The 13,631-nt window shown below is 44.8% G+C and overlaps 2 pseudogenes; one reads left to right on the top strand and one right to left on the bottom strand.

The window, feature by feature from the left end:
* Positions 1–2,714: 2,714 nt before the first annotated feature.
* On the bottom strand, positions 2,715–6,591 carry LOC106847381 (olfactory receptor 13H1-like; annotated as a pseudogene).
* LOC106847409 (ras-related protein Rab-40B pseudogene) lies at positions 6,468–7,481 on the top strand (annotated as a pseudogene).
* The last annotated feature ends 6,150 nt before the right edge of the window (positions 7,482–13,631 follow it).

The raw sequence follows: 13,631 nt of genomic DNA, 5'->3' as shown, positions 1-13,631 counted from the left end.
AGAATTGAAGGCAGCCTGGGAGGAAACCTTGCTTATTTCTTTGTCTTTTGTATTTTCCTCCCTCTTTCCTTCTCTTCCTGTCTTTTCCCTTTTCATAGATCTGTTTAAATATCTCCCCATCCATTTCTCTGAAGTTCTCTCTCTGCCTCCCTCTTCAATGTCTCATCGTTCTTTATATCTCTGCCTTTTTTCCTTAGTCTTTCTCTGCTGTAGTCTTTGCAAATATCTCTATTTGTCTCCCTGTCACTACCTTTCTGTCCCTCACTCTGTTTCATTTCTCTTTGTCTCTCTGACTCACCTGGTCAGTATCTGCATCTCTGGTTTCTTCTACTCTCTGTCTCTCTCTGACTTTCTCTATTTACTTCTCTATTTCTCTCCTAGAATTTCTTTCTATCTGAAGGTACTTTTCTCCCACTCTTTCACTTTCTCTCCCACCATATTTTCACTCTCCTTCTCCCATATTGTCCTTTTTCCTCTTTTTTGTCATCTGTTCTTAAAAATAGTATGATTTTTTTCAGGGTCATCAAACCCAATTTTTTAACAATCAGCGCAGTTTTTTATATAGGCACTGCTCTAAAATTAAGGAAACAAGCATGTGAATGTTGTGATCAGCATAGTACCTACACACACCATAGAACCATAGACACATCATGGACTGTAGATGCTTTGAATTTAGGAATCACAGATACTTTATCTCTACTCTATGGCCTCATCACCCAGCATGGGTCCTTCACATGTGTATGCTATGTGACTGTGGAGTGATGGGATAAATACATACCCAGACTGTATGTGTGGCTGAAGGCATGTCATGACCCCGGTTCTTCTTTTAAAAACTATGGAGCTTGACCTCACTTTACCCCATAAATATGCTTTAAGGTCACCTTTGCACAAGACAGTTAGCATCACATGCCTCCCTTAGCCGTCATCGAGACCATAGTCTCACTGTGATTTCAGCACCACGGACAGATCTTGGGCAATGGAGGGGCTGGGCAGATTAAGTCATGGGCTTAACCATGGAAATATTTGCCTGCTTTCTCCGTGCAAAGTACCAGTCTTTCCTATAAAGATAATATCGAACTTATGGACAAGGAAACAATGCAAGTAAAGTAATTTGGAGAGTTTAGTACACAGCAGTAGTTAAACATGCCACCTATGATTATGATTTTCAAAATTCTCTGCAAAATGGGAAAGTATGACACCTCTGTCATAGGGGATAGTGTAGAGTCAGCCAGGCCAGGACATAAGGGAACCACAGCCAGCTGAAGACTTAATATCTAGTCTTTTCCTTGCAATATTCAGCAATGATATGCTGCAAGGGCACATCACATCAGATGAACTGGTTTCAATCTTGCCTGTACCAATGTCAAGTGGTGGGTCTTGGGCTAGTCTGTCACTCTATGTGCTTCAATTTTCCCCTTTTGCCAAATGGGACCACACCAGAGAGCACTGGAGAGGGAAGGGAGGGTGTTGGGAGAAGCAATCATCACTGGGTCCTGAGTGCCCATGCAGCTTCTTCATGGGAATGCCAGGACTGCAAACCTGACTACTCTTTCCCAAAGACAATTCTCAGGCTTGTGTTGGCAGTGAGAAACCTTGCAGCATGAAAAGACGTCTCCTACACAGAGAAAGAGCAGACTTGCTTCCACTGAATACAAAGAGTAAATCCTCCAAACTCAGTGTTCCTCTCCTTTAATGCATCCCACTGCACACGTAGTTATCCATCAAAAGCTCTTTGTGATTGTCCCTGTGGGACTTAGAGAGCATAGAGAACTGGCACAAACAAACAAGAAGCGTTAGCTAATTCTTTAGCTGGAGTACTAAAGTCCTTTGTCTCTGACCCAGTAGTCTCTCGTCTTCTACCAACATCTTCTACCACCTAGAGTGAAATCCGAGATCTTTCATAGTTCTTGACAGAAACACACTGCCCAGGTAGGAAAGCACAAGTTGGCAGGTGCCACTCTTGCAGCAGTACAAATGCTTCTAACGTGCACACACCATTTGTGGCTTCCTAGAGTGAGCTACTGAGGCAGCAGATGAGACTACAGTCAGTTCTTACTGGGGGCTGGCTTCTGTGGCCTGAAACAGGCTGTAAGACTAGTCAATATGTGAAGGGCACCATCTGGTCATCCCTTTTCCCATTCAGTCATTGAGAATCTCTAGAACAGTTTCCTTCTTGTCCACATCACACACACACACACACACACACACACACTGACCTTGCTTGATTTCCTCAGGGAAAGTAGTATAGAACCACTTTTTTTTTTTTTAGGAAGATCAGCCCTGAGCCAACATCTGCTGCCAATCTTCCTCTTTTTTTGTTGAGGAAGACTAGCCCTGAGCTAACATCCACGCCTATCTTCCTCTACTTTATATGTGGGACACCTGCCACAGCATGGCTTGATGAGTGGTGCCATGTCCACACCGGGGATCTGAACCGGTGGATCCCGGGCCGCGAATGTGGAAGGTGTGAACTTAACCACTGCGCCACTTGGCTGGCCCCAGAACCACTTTTTAAAATATGAGTTTTTGTGTGTTTCTGTGTAAGTGTGTATAAATGTGTAAGTGTGTCTATCCTCCATAGAACTCTTGCAAAGAAATAACACACAGTTCACAGTCTGAACTAGGTAATCCAGAATATTAATTTATTTCTTTTTCCCTCAGCAGCACATCTTAGAGGTTAATCTTTTTCCCCAAGTGTCTCCTGAAGGTCCCTTTCATGTCTTTGTTCTGCAGGCTGTAGATGAGGGGTTCATCATGAGGGTGAGGATGTCATAGGAGATGGAGATGATCTTGTCTCAGTCATGGATGGTCTTATTCTGAGGCATCATATACATGAAGGTGGCCATGCTTTAGAAGAGGGCCACCACTATGAGATGTGATCCACATGTAGAAAAGGCCTTGCCACAGCCCTCCATGGGCCACATCTGCAGCACAGCCACCAAGACCCTTCCATAGGAACCCACAATGAAAGCAAAAGGAGCCAGCAGGATCAGGGCACCAGTGCTCACCATGAACAGCTCATAGAACTTCAGGTCAGAGCAGGCAAGCTTGAACAGGGCCAGGAGCTCACATGAGAAGTGATTGATGACCTGGTGACCACAGAACTCCAAGGGCATAGTCAGCACGGGGACCACAGTCAGAAGAAAGGCTGCAGTCCATGAGGTCCCAGCCGACAGGCCACAAAGTTAGGGCCCCGTGCACAGGGAGTAGTGCAGGGGGTCAACAGTGGCCACACAGTGATCATAGGCATTGGTGGCCAACAGAAGACACTCCACAACTCTCAGATAAAGTTTTGCAGCCATCTAGGCTGAACACTGTCCTCATGAGATCATAGGAATAGTCACTAAACAGTTGATGAGCATCTTGGGCACACTGGATGTGGTGCAGCACACGTCCAGGAAGACAGGTTGCTGAGGAAGAAGTACATGGGAGTGTGGAGCTGGGGATTATAGTAGAGCAGGAGCAGGATGAGGCTGTTCCTTAAAAGGGTGATGACAGAGGACGTGAGGAACAGGCAGAAGAAGATGGTCTGAGCCCGTGGGTACTGGGAGAGCCCAACCAGAGGAAGTAGACCTCCTCTGTGCTGTTCTGGCTGTCCATGCTCCCGCTGAAACTAGCCGCTTAGAAAAATATGGATCATCTTCAGGGGGTGTTCAGAGACTGGCAACTTCATATAAATAACGTTTGAGTCTTTCAAGCACCAACATTAAGGTGTTGGGAACTACTACCTGGATTCTTACCCATTTACCCTCCATTGCTGTGTCCCATGCTGGGAATGTTGCCTAATAGATTCTACCATTCAGCAGCACTCATTGACTCATTCAATTAATCATTCACTGATTTGTGGATTGATGGATTGTTGGATGGATTCAGTCACTCATTCCTTGATTCTTTTAAAATTGGTTAATTGCTTTTTTCACTCATTCATTTATAGTTGAGTCTTTCTTTAATGTATTCACTCACTCATTCAACGAACATTTTTGAGCAGCTACTAACTAGGTCAACACTCTATCCCAAGCAATGGAATTACAGTGGAGAACAAGGGAAACAGGCTCTGTCCTCATAGAGTTGACAGCCTAAAGGAAAATTGGAAAAGCAACACTAGTATGTTAAGTTTGGCTCACATTTGTGCTTAACTGGCTCACTTATTAGCAATGAAAACATTTAGAATCATCTAGAGATTGGGATGTGACCTACCTTCTTCAGATGAGGATTCTCTCCAGCTTATTTACTACAGTGTCTGGGACGCTGAAGACTTCTGTCAGTCACTTGATGTCTCACTGAAGCTGTGAACTTTTTCTCCTGTCCTGCTTCACACGTTGATATATCCAGCTGGTCCCCATTTATGTTTGAGTTTATGAGTAATGATCTCAAAATAGTCTTCTATCTTCCCACTAAAGTGTGGGATATGCAGATGGCTCCTTCCTTCATTTATTAATCCTTCAGATGAATAGCTTAACATTTTTATTAATGTCACAATAGTTTTTAACGTTGTGAAATCTCAGTTATACATTATTATTTGTCAGTCACAATATATGTGTGCTCCTTTACCCATTATGACCACGCCCAACCCCTTTCCCCTCTGGAAACCACTAATCTGATCTCATTGTCCATGTGTTCCTTTATCCTCCGCATATGAGTGAAATCATATGGTGTCTGTCTTTCTCTGTCTGGCTTACCTCACTTAACATAATTCCCTCAAGTTCCATCCATGTTGTTGCACATGGGACGATTTTGTCTTTTTTATGGCTGAGTAGTATTCCATTGTGTGTGTATAATATATATATATATACACTACACATCTTCTTCATCCTGAATGACTTAATTTTTAATTTTAAAACTAATATATATAACGCTGGATATTTTGGTCTACAGTTCCATGACTTCTGTCACATGTATAGACTTGTGTTAATACCATCAGAATGGAGATAGCATTGTGTAAGACCTCAGGTGTCACTTTTGTCCAGGTTTAAATCCTAGTTCTGTGTCTCAGTAGCTGTTAAAACTTGGAAAACCCACTGAGGATCCTGAGCTCATCTGTAAAGTGGAAAGAAAGAATCTCCCTCCCAGGAATGCTGGGAGGATTACATGCAATTATGTTTAAGTACTAAGCACAGACTCTGGCTCATTGTAGGTATAAATTAAGGCAACTACTTATGTCAGTAACCTCTTCAATGTTCAATTAATTACATTCAAAATTTTCAGACATAGAAATTAATGCAAAGATAAAGAAATAAAATAAAACCCATTGGTCCACTACCAGATTTAGCCACTGTTACTTTTTAATATAACTCATTTGCAATATTTTTCTGTGAACATACACCCATGCACACACGCACATAAGAAGCAAAACAGAAATATGTACATCATTCTATTTTCTAGCTTCTTTTTCTCTTATCAAGATAGCACTGACATAGTCCATAGAAATAAACCAGATTTGTTTCTTTCAAGTTATGACATTTTCCAAAGCATTAGGATATGTGTCATTGTTCGTGTAATTAATCCCTCATTTTGAACAGTTAGATTCTTTCCATTTTTTTGATTACTGTAAACAATAATTTCTTAAGCATTATTTTGCACACCTTAGCACACTTGTAAGATTATTTCCTTAAGACAATTATCAAGAAGTGAAATCTCCTAGCACCGGGTAAGGCTAGATATTTAAAATCGTGTTAAGAACGAAGTGGAGATATAAAGGAAATCTAAAAGAAAAATAGCGAGCCCTGCCATTCATTCATTCATTCATTACTTTGACAAATGTTTACTACCTGTTTCCTAGGAGTCTGTTCTAGGTATAGGGACAAGTAATAAAGAAGTTAATGTGCCTGACATCAAAATTATTCCAACTATAAGCGGAGCCAAGGATACAGACAGCAGCTATGTAGATAAATCAACAAACAAACCCTGAAACCCTGCAGTGGTTTATCAAGGGAACTGATGACAAAAGGTATACAGACAGTGCTGGTCTTTTTGTCCTCAATGAGGAATCTGGACATCCTTAGAGAAAAGAGTCCCCTGAGGGAGCTGATTGTGACAACTACCTCACATGAAGAGTCACTGTGTTCTGGAAGCTGGTGTCACCATCACCAAGTCCGGTCACTGCCCGTGGTCTCAGCTCTTCATCTAAAAATGGGAAGAATTGCCCCAACTATGCGGAGAGGTGAGTTAGGGGGTTGAATGAGAGGAGAGCAGCAAGGCAGAAGGCTGACCAAGTCCGTCCTGGACGCTGAGTAAACACAAGCTCTCCTACCTTTCCCTTTACCAACCCAGAGGCTCCCGCCGCTCCTGGAACGACCAAAGACCTTGCTGTGTTCTGACCATGATCCCGTCGCAAAGAACCTCCCAGCATAGATTGATGAATGGGTGGGTGGATAGGATGGATGGATGGATGGATGCAGAGATAAAGCTGTATCTGGTAGAACACCCTCTTCCCACACTTCTCCCCTACCTAGCCACCAGCAGAGTCTAATCCAGGAACTCCCTCTATTTCTTCCATGAAGAAACCACACACACAGGCGGCGGTCGCGGGCAGCGGGTCCGCGGGGTCCCGCGTGCCGGGCCGCCCCCTTTGCGCTTCCGCTGGCCGGGCATGGGCACCGGCGCGGCGGCAGCACGATGAGCGCCTTGGGCAGCCCGGTGCGCGCCTGCGACTTCCTGCTCAAGTTCCTGCTGGTGGGCGACAGCGACGTGGGCAAGGGCGAGATCCTGGCGAGCCTGCAGGACGACGCGGCCGAGTCCCGGTACGGCCACCCGGCCGGGACACGTCTGGGCAGGGAAGATTTTGTACCATATTCCGCTCCTGTTCGCGGGGTGCACAGGGTGTGATCCTCGTCTACGACATCGCAAACTGCTGGTCCTTTGATGGCATCGACCGGTGGATCAAGGAGATCGATGAGTCCGCCCCCAGTGTCCCTAAAATCCTTGATCCGCCTGCATCTGGCTTTTAAGCGGCAGCTCCCCACAGAGCAGGCCCAGGCCTACGGGGAGCGCCTGGGCGTGATCTTCTTTGAGGTCAGCCCTCTGCAATTTCAACGTCACCGAGTCCTTCACGGAGCTGGCCAGGGTCGTGCTGCTGTGGCATGAGATGGACCGGCTCTCGTGGCCCAGCAAGGTACTGAGCCCGCAGGACCTAGGCTGCCGAGCAGTGGTGTCTTGCACGCCTGTGCACCTGATGGACAAGCTACCGCTCCCTATGGCCTTAAGAAGCCACCTCAAATCATTCTCGATGGCTGATGGCCAATGGCCTGAACACCAGGAGGATGCACGGCCGATCCTACTCCCTCACCGCCAGCTCCACTCACAAGAGGAGCAGCCTCCGCAAAGTTAAGGTCTCCCGCCCACCCCAGAGCCCGCCCAAACGCTGCACCAGAAATAGTTGTAAAGTCTCCTAGAAAAGGCATAAGAAAGACACGGGCTGGAATCTCCAGGAGACTCGGAGCAGTTGCACTGGGAGACGAGAGGCCATTCTAGATCCAAGAGACACCTCCTGGTGGTGACCATACCACTCCCCACAGTGAAGCTCTTCCTGTGGTTTGACTTTGATGTTTCTACGTGGATGTGCATGACGCTCCTGTTTCAGACTTGTGTTTGTAAAGGGAAAGTTAGTTCTCTACTCAACTCCTAATAACATCAAATTTTGAGTGTCACTTATATCATGATTGCAACTTTTCCCTTAAAATAACTGCTTTTATAAGAATGGTGATATGTGTGTGATGAGTATAAATTCAAGGACTCTGAAAAGCAATGATAGACAAATTAGAGTCATCAACATTATGAAAGGGGCTTTTTTTAAACCTCCTTTTTCACGTCAGAGCACTAATTTATAAAATGCTGCAGATACATTAGAGATTATGCATAACAGATCTGTCCGGCTGTGCGTGAAATGGGTTTGATAAAGCTTTTGCTATGTTATTTACTACGTTTTGGAATTAATAAGTCATTTATATGCATATTTTTCTGTAAATCTACATTTTTTTTGTATAAGATGTGCCACAAGTTATGAAGCTACGGGAAGAAAATGCCAAAGATATCTCTTGTTATATTGAACATAGCCACAACATAGGCACTACAGATGCAGACTGGCAAGGAAAGTGTCACTCAGAGCTGTTTCGGTAAGGAATGAAGTGAACACTATTATTTAAGAAAATGTTTCTCAACAATAAAATGTGTACTTGTTTCTTGGTAAAAAAGAAGCCACACAGAAGCAGGATTTGGGATGCTGTTGGGATAGAAGAAAAAAGTCCCAGGGAGGCCCAGGTACAAAGTCTTGGATCCGAGCACTTGCTCAAGCAGTATCCCTGAGAATAAGGACATCCTGTCTCTCTCCCTCTCTCTGTATCTTCCCTTTCAGTAGCCCACAGTGTCCTGAAAGTACAGTGGGAAAGGATGGAGCCAGGGCAGGGGAAGAAGAGTGGATTCCTCCCTCCCACCAGAACCTGTGCTGCTGTGAGTGTGCAGGTGACTGCAGGTGGAAACTCACAGTTTGGACGTGTGGATGCCATCTCAGTTACAACGTCTGTTAGTTATGGGGCCTTTCTGAGCATCACACTTCTTACCTTTGAAATGGACAGAGAAATCCCAGAGTAAGCACATCAGAAATCTTGCCACACTTATCTTGGCCAAGTGTCAAGGCCAGATAAATAGGCATCCTCAGAGAAGCATAAAGTGTTCCAGTTCCGCTGTAAAAGAATTCCCTCTTCCGTAGGAACAACAGACTATCCATTTAGAAGGAAATAAATCTATGGCTTTATGGTATACTCTTTACAAAATTAAATTCCAGATGGTATGACTATCTCATTTTTAAAAATAAAAAAATGATTTTGGGGGCCAGCCCACTGGTGTGGTGGTTAAGTTCGTGTGCTCCACTTTGGCAGGCCGAGGTTCACGGGTTCAGGTACCGGGTGCAGACCTACACACCGCTCATCGAGCCATGCTGTGGCAGTGTCCCACATATAAAATAAAGGAAGATTGGCATATATGTTAGCTAGGGGTAATCTTCCTCACCAAAAAGAAAATTATTTTCATCAGAAACATATGCTGATGTTTATAACCTTGGCATAAGAGAGTTTTTCTTAGAGAAGATATTTTTCTTTGATTTTTGCAAAATCCAAAAGCCATAGAGAAAATTTTTACTAAAAGCATGAGAAAACATATGAATGACAAGACTTGGAGTAAACAGTATGAAGACACATGAAAATCTGGGAGAAGGGATTTGCAACAAATATGGCAAGTAAAGGATTAATATCTAGTATATTTTTAAGCCTCCAGGGATGAATTTGGAAGTAGGAGGGGAAAAAAATCTAATAAAAGTGATCAATAGCGATGAACCATTAATACAGAGAAAAAAACTTGTATTGGTAATAAAGCCTTTAAAACACAGCTGTAAAAAAAATATCACAAACTTTGTGGCTTTGTGTAAGAGAAATTTATTATCTTATAGTCCTGCGAGTCATAAGTGCGACATGATCTTGGTTAAGTTCAATGTGGCAGCAGGGATGCAGTCCTCCAGGAGGTCCTAGGGAAGAGTCCATTTCTTTGACTTTTGCATCTTCCCAGGCTGCCCCATTCCTCCACTCAAGGTCTCCTTCCTCCAACTTGAACCCAGCAGTGTTGCATCTCTTCATGCTTTTCTTCCATCCTCACATCTCGCTCTGACTGCAGCTCAGAAAGAGCCTCTGCTTTTAAGGATTTAAGTGGATAGATGGACCCACTAGGATGGTCCAAGATGATCTCCCCACCTCAAGGCCCACAACCTTAATTACACTTGCAAAGTCCCTTTGCCATGTAAGGTAACACATTCCCAGGTCTGGAGATGAGGCTGCGGACATCTTTGGGGCTGTTATTCTGCCAACAACACTTTCCCTCCCGATCTCCTTCACCAGGGTTGCTTCTTCTCTCCTTCCAGCTCTGAGAGCTCTGCCTGCTCCAGTCTGCCTGATTCACCCCTGTAATGGGAATTATGTGAGTCATTTGCTCAGACTGCAATATCCTGGTCATGACACCTCTTGTCTTTTTCACGCCTGTCTCCCACTCCTTCCACTTCCCTAAGTGTAGACTTCTTGCTTCATGTTTCCAAGGTGGTTTCACAGACACACCTGGGCAGGACGGGCAGTGATGTTAACCTGACCAATAGAATCTAATCCCTTTAAAAACAGCAAACTAATGGCCCGTAAGCAGGTGAAAAGATGCTCAATATCACTAATCATTTGAAAAAATGCAAATCAAATCCACAATGAAATATGACCTCACACCCATTGAGATGGCTACCATGAAAAAAAGAAAGAAAGAAAATAATGAGTGTTGGGGAAGATTTGGTGAAGTGAAGAAACAGGAACGCTTGTGTGCTGTTGGTGGTGCAGCTCTGTGGAAAACAGAATAGCATTTCCTCACAGAATTAAAACTAGAACTACCATGTGATCCAGTAATTCAACTTCTGAATACACACCCAAAGAACTGAAAGTAGGGTCCAGAAGAGATAGCTGTTCCCCTACGCTTTTAGCAGCACTAATCACAGGGGCCAAAGAAGGAAGCAACCAAGTGCCCGTCAACAACGAGTGGATGAGCATAACGTGCTCTATAGATGCAGTGGAATATCATTCAGCCTTAAAAAGGAAGTGCATCCTGATGCATGCTGCAACGGGGATGAACCTTCAGAACACAATGCCAGGTGAAATAAGTCTGTCTTCAAGGACAAAGAGTGCCAGGGCTGAAAGCAGAGGAATGGGGACTTTTTATTTAATGAATATATAGCGTCAGGTGGTATGATTGAAAAGTTCTAGAGATGGACAGCCATGTTTGCTGCAAAACAATGCGAATGTACTTAATGCCACTGAACTGTATACTTTAAAAAATGGTTAAAATGGTAAATTCTATGTTCTGAATCTTTTACCACACTTCAAAAATAAATAGTAAAAAGCGTGCGTATTCTGATAGATGGATATTAGTTAAAAATGCTTAAAATGGTAAATGTTTATGTTGTGTATTTTAGTAAAATTGAAAATACAGAAGCTAAAATCATTTTTTAAAGAAATGCTTCCTTGGTTTTCCTTGATTCAAGAGCGCCATCTATGGATGGCAAAAGGCACTGGACAATCTCATAGTCATTGCCTCAAACTAGAAGAAAAAAAATGAATATGTTTAAAATTGGTATTTATTTGTGGGTTTTTTTGGTTGTGTTTAATAAAAGGTTTTCACCAAATTCCAGTCATTGCTCACATGGCCTGGAAAGGCTGCAGGACTGTGCATACGTCAGCACCATGCTCCTGTGGGATCCTGCAGCCCTGGCGTGGACACAGATGGGTGAGTCAGTGAGGCTGGATGTCACATGCGCTCACCTCCTGGACGGGTGCCTCAGAGCAGAATGAAATGACACAGATACGCCCAGCACTCCTGCTGTGAGCATGGTCCTAGGAGGGTGTGCATTTGCCAGGTGAGAACACTGGGCTCAGAGAGCGGAGTCTCCTGACTGTCTCACCCTGAGTCCATGTCACCTTCATCAAGCACCCCATCCTATCTCTGTGAACATCGGGGGCCAGGTGTCCTGGGCCACCTCCAAGATGGAGGATTCCAGACTTGGCTTCTCTCTTCCCCCTTTGGCTTGTGCATTTGGGGTTTGGGAAGGGTCCTAATAGGATAGATATGGGGCAGGAAAAGTGACTGAGACTCCAGTTTGGTTGTCCATGGAGTAGTCTCCAAATGCCCCTTCAACCACACACACACGTGTGCACACACACACATGCACACGTGAAGAGATGTGTCTGGGTTCTCATGGGGCTCGCAAAATGGGGTTCATAAGTGCATTAATCTCTCAGTTTCACACACACTCATGTGAAGTCAATGACTCTCTCACACTGTCTCCTAAGTAGGCACATAGCCACGGGCAAACACATTGCTATGGGCCGCATTGAGGTCTCCCAAAGGTTTTATCTTGAAGCCTTAAGCCCTGGGCTTCAGAATGTGACTGAAATTGGTTCTTAGAGAGGTGACTAAGTTAAAATGAGATCATTGGGGGGGGCCTAGACCAATCTGACTGGTGTCCTTATAAGAAGGCAAATTTTGGACACAAAACTTGACTTCACGCAGAGGAAAGACTGTGTGGGGACAGAGCAAGAAGACAGCCATCCACAAACAAATGAAAGAGGCCTCAGGAGAATCCAAACCTGCTGACACTGGACCTCAGACCTCAGGCCTCCAGGACCGTGAGATGATAAGTTTCTGTTGTGTGGCAACCCCAGCAAACTAACACACTTGCCTCCACACTCAAGTGACACTCACATACCCACATAATCAGTGCACACCTCCCAGTCATTAACTCACACACAGGGCTTTATCCCCATGTAGGGTCACCCTCACACTTGGGCCGGTCTCACACACAACCGACATATAACACACTCACCCAGGACACACAATCATGCAGCACTTTCTTATCAAACACAGAAAGACTTGGAAACACAGATGGTGCAGACCCATCGGGATTAGACACAGACATTCCCATGGGCAGTCCCACAGAATCACACATGGACACACAGAGTCAGGGACAATCACGTGTGCAATACCAGACACATGACCACTCACAGTCCTAAAGAACACAACCACACAGAGTCACACACACACAGAGGGACACACAATGCATTACAGTCAAGGATGCTCAATCTCCTAGACAGGGAGATGTGCTGGCACATGTCTCAAGGGAAACTGTCACCTCCTCATTGATTTAAAACATAGTGCATTCATAGAGAATCTGAGGTATGTGAGGCCAACAGATCAGGGAACAACTGTCATTGAACAGACAGTTTGTCACTCACAGGCCCTAAGGAGGGCACACGTCATGGCTCAGGGGCCTGACAGGGAGCAGCAGGGTCAGTCAGGAAGCAGAGGGAGGTGAGGAGTGTGGTCAAGGGCCTCTATTGTGGTTTCCACACCAGGGACGGGGCAAGACAGGGTAAGCAGGCTGGGATTGGCTGATTTGAATAATTCACTGTGTTCAGGAGCATAGACGCTGTGCCTAGGGGTCAGGTGCATGGCCCTGGGGTGAGTAGGACAAGTGGATTGTACCCCTGAGTGTGGGAGCCCCTTAAAGGAGGTAGGTAGGGGTGAGGGATCTGGGTTGGACTGTTGGCATAAGAAGGCACACTCTCAGGTGAGTAGTTTACTCTCGCGAGGAGATGACTTGCCCTGAGAGGAGAAGTCCTCCAGGGTCAGCAATGCCCAGATGTTCTATCAGCAGAACACAGACAATAAAATCTGAGTTGGAACAGACATCCTCAGGAACCACGCTGATTCCTTGATTTACCCCTGTGGGCGTGGATGGTCAGCTCACCAACACCACCTCTCTCTACATTCCAAATGATCTTAAGATACATGTAGATCAATATTTATAAACCAGGGGCAATGATGCCCCCTGGGGACATCTAGCAAAATCTGGAGACTTTTTTGGCTGTCACAACTGGAGGAGGTGCTACTGGCTCATTTGGGTAAAAAAGAGCAAAGTTCTCAACATGCTACATCCACAGAACAGCCCTCTCTCCCACACAAAGAACGGTCCAGCCCCAAATCTCAATACTGCTGAGGCAAGCATATTAGATATGCTAATATCCATGATCTTCCCACAACTCCCAGCTATCCACATCCTG

This window comes from Equus asinus, chromosome 26, assembly GCF_041296235.1.
Source record: "Equus asinus isolate D_3611 breed Donkey chromosome 26, EquAss-T2T_v2, whole genome shotgun sequence".
Classification (NCBI taxonomy): domain Eukaryota; kingdom Metazoa; phylum Chordata; class Mammalia; order Perissodactyla; family Equidae; genus Equus; species Equus asinus.
The sequence above is the reverse complement of the archived record's forward strand: the minus strand, read 5'-3'. Positions and strand labels throughout refer to the sequence as shown.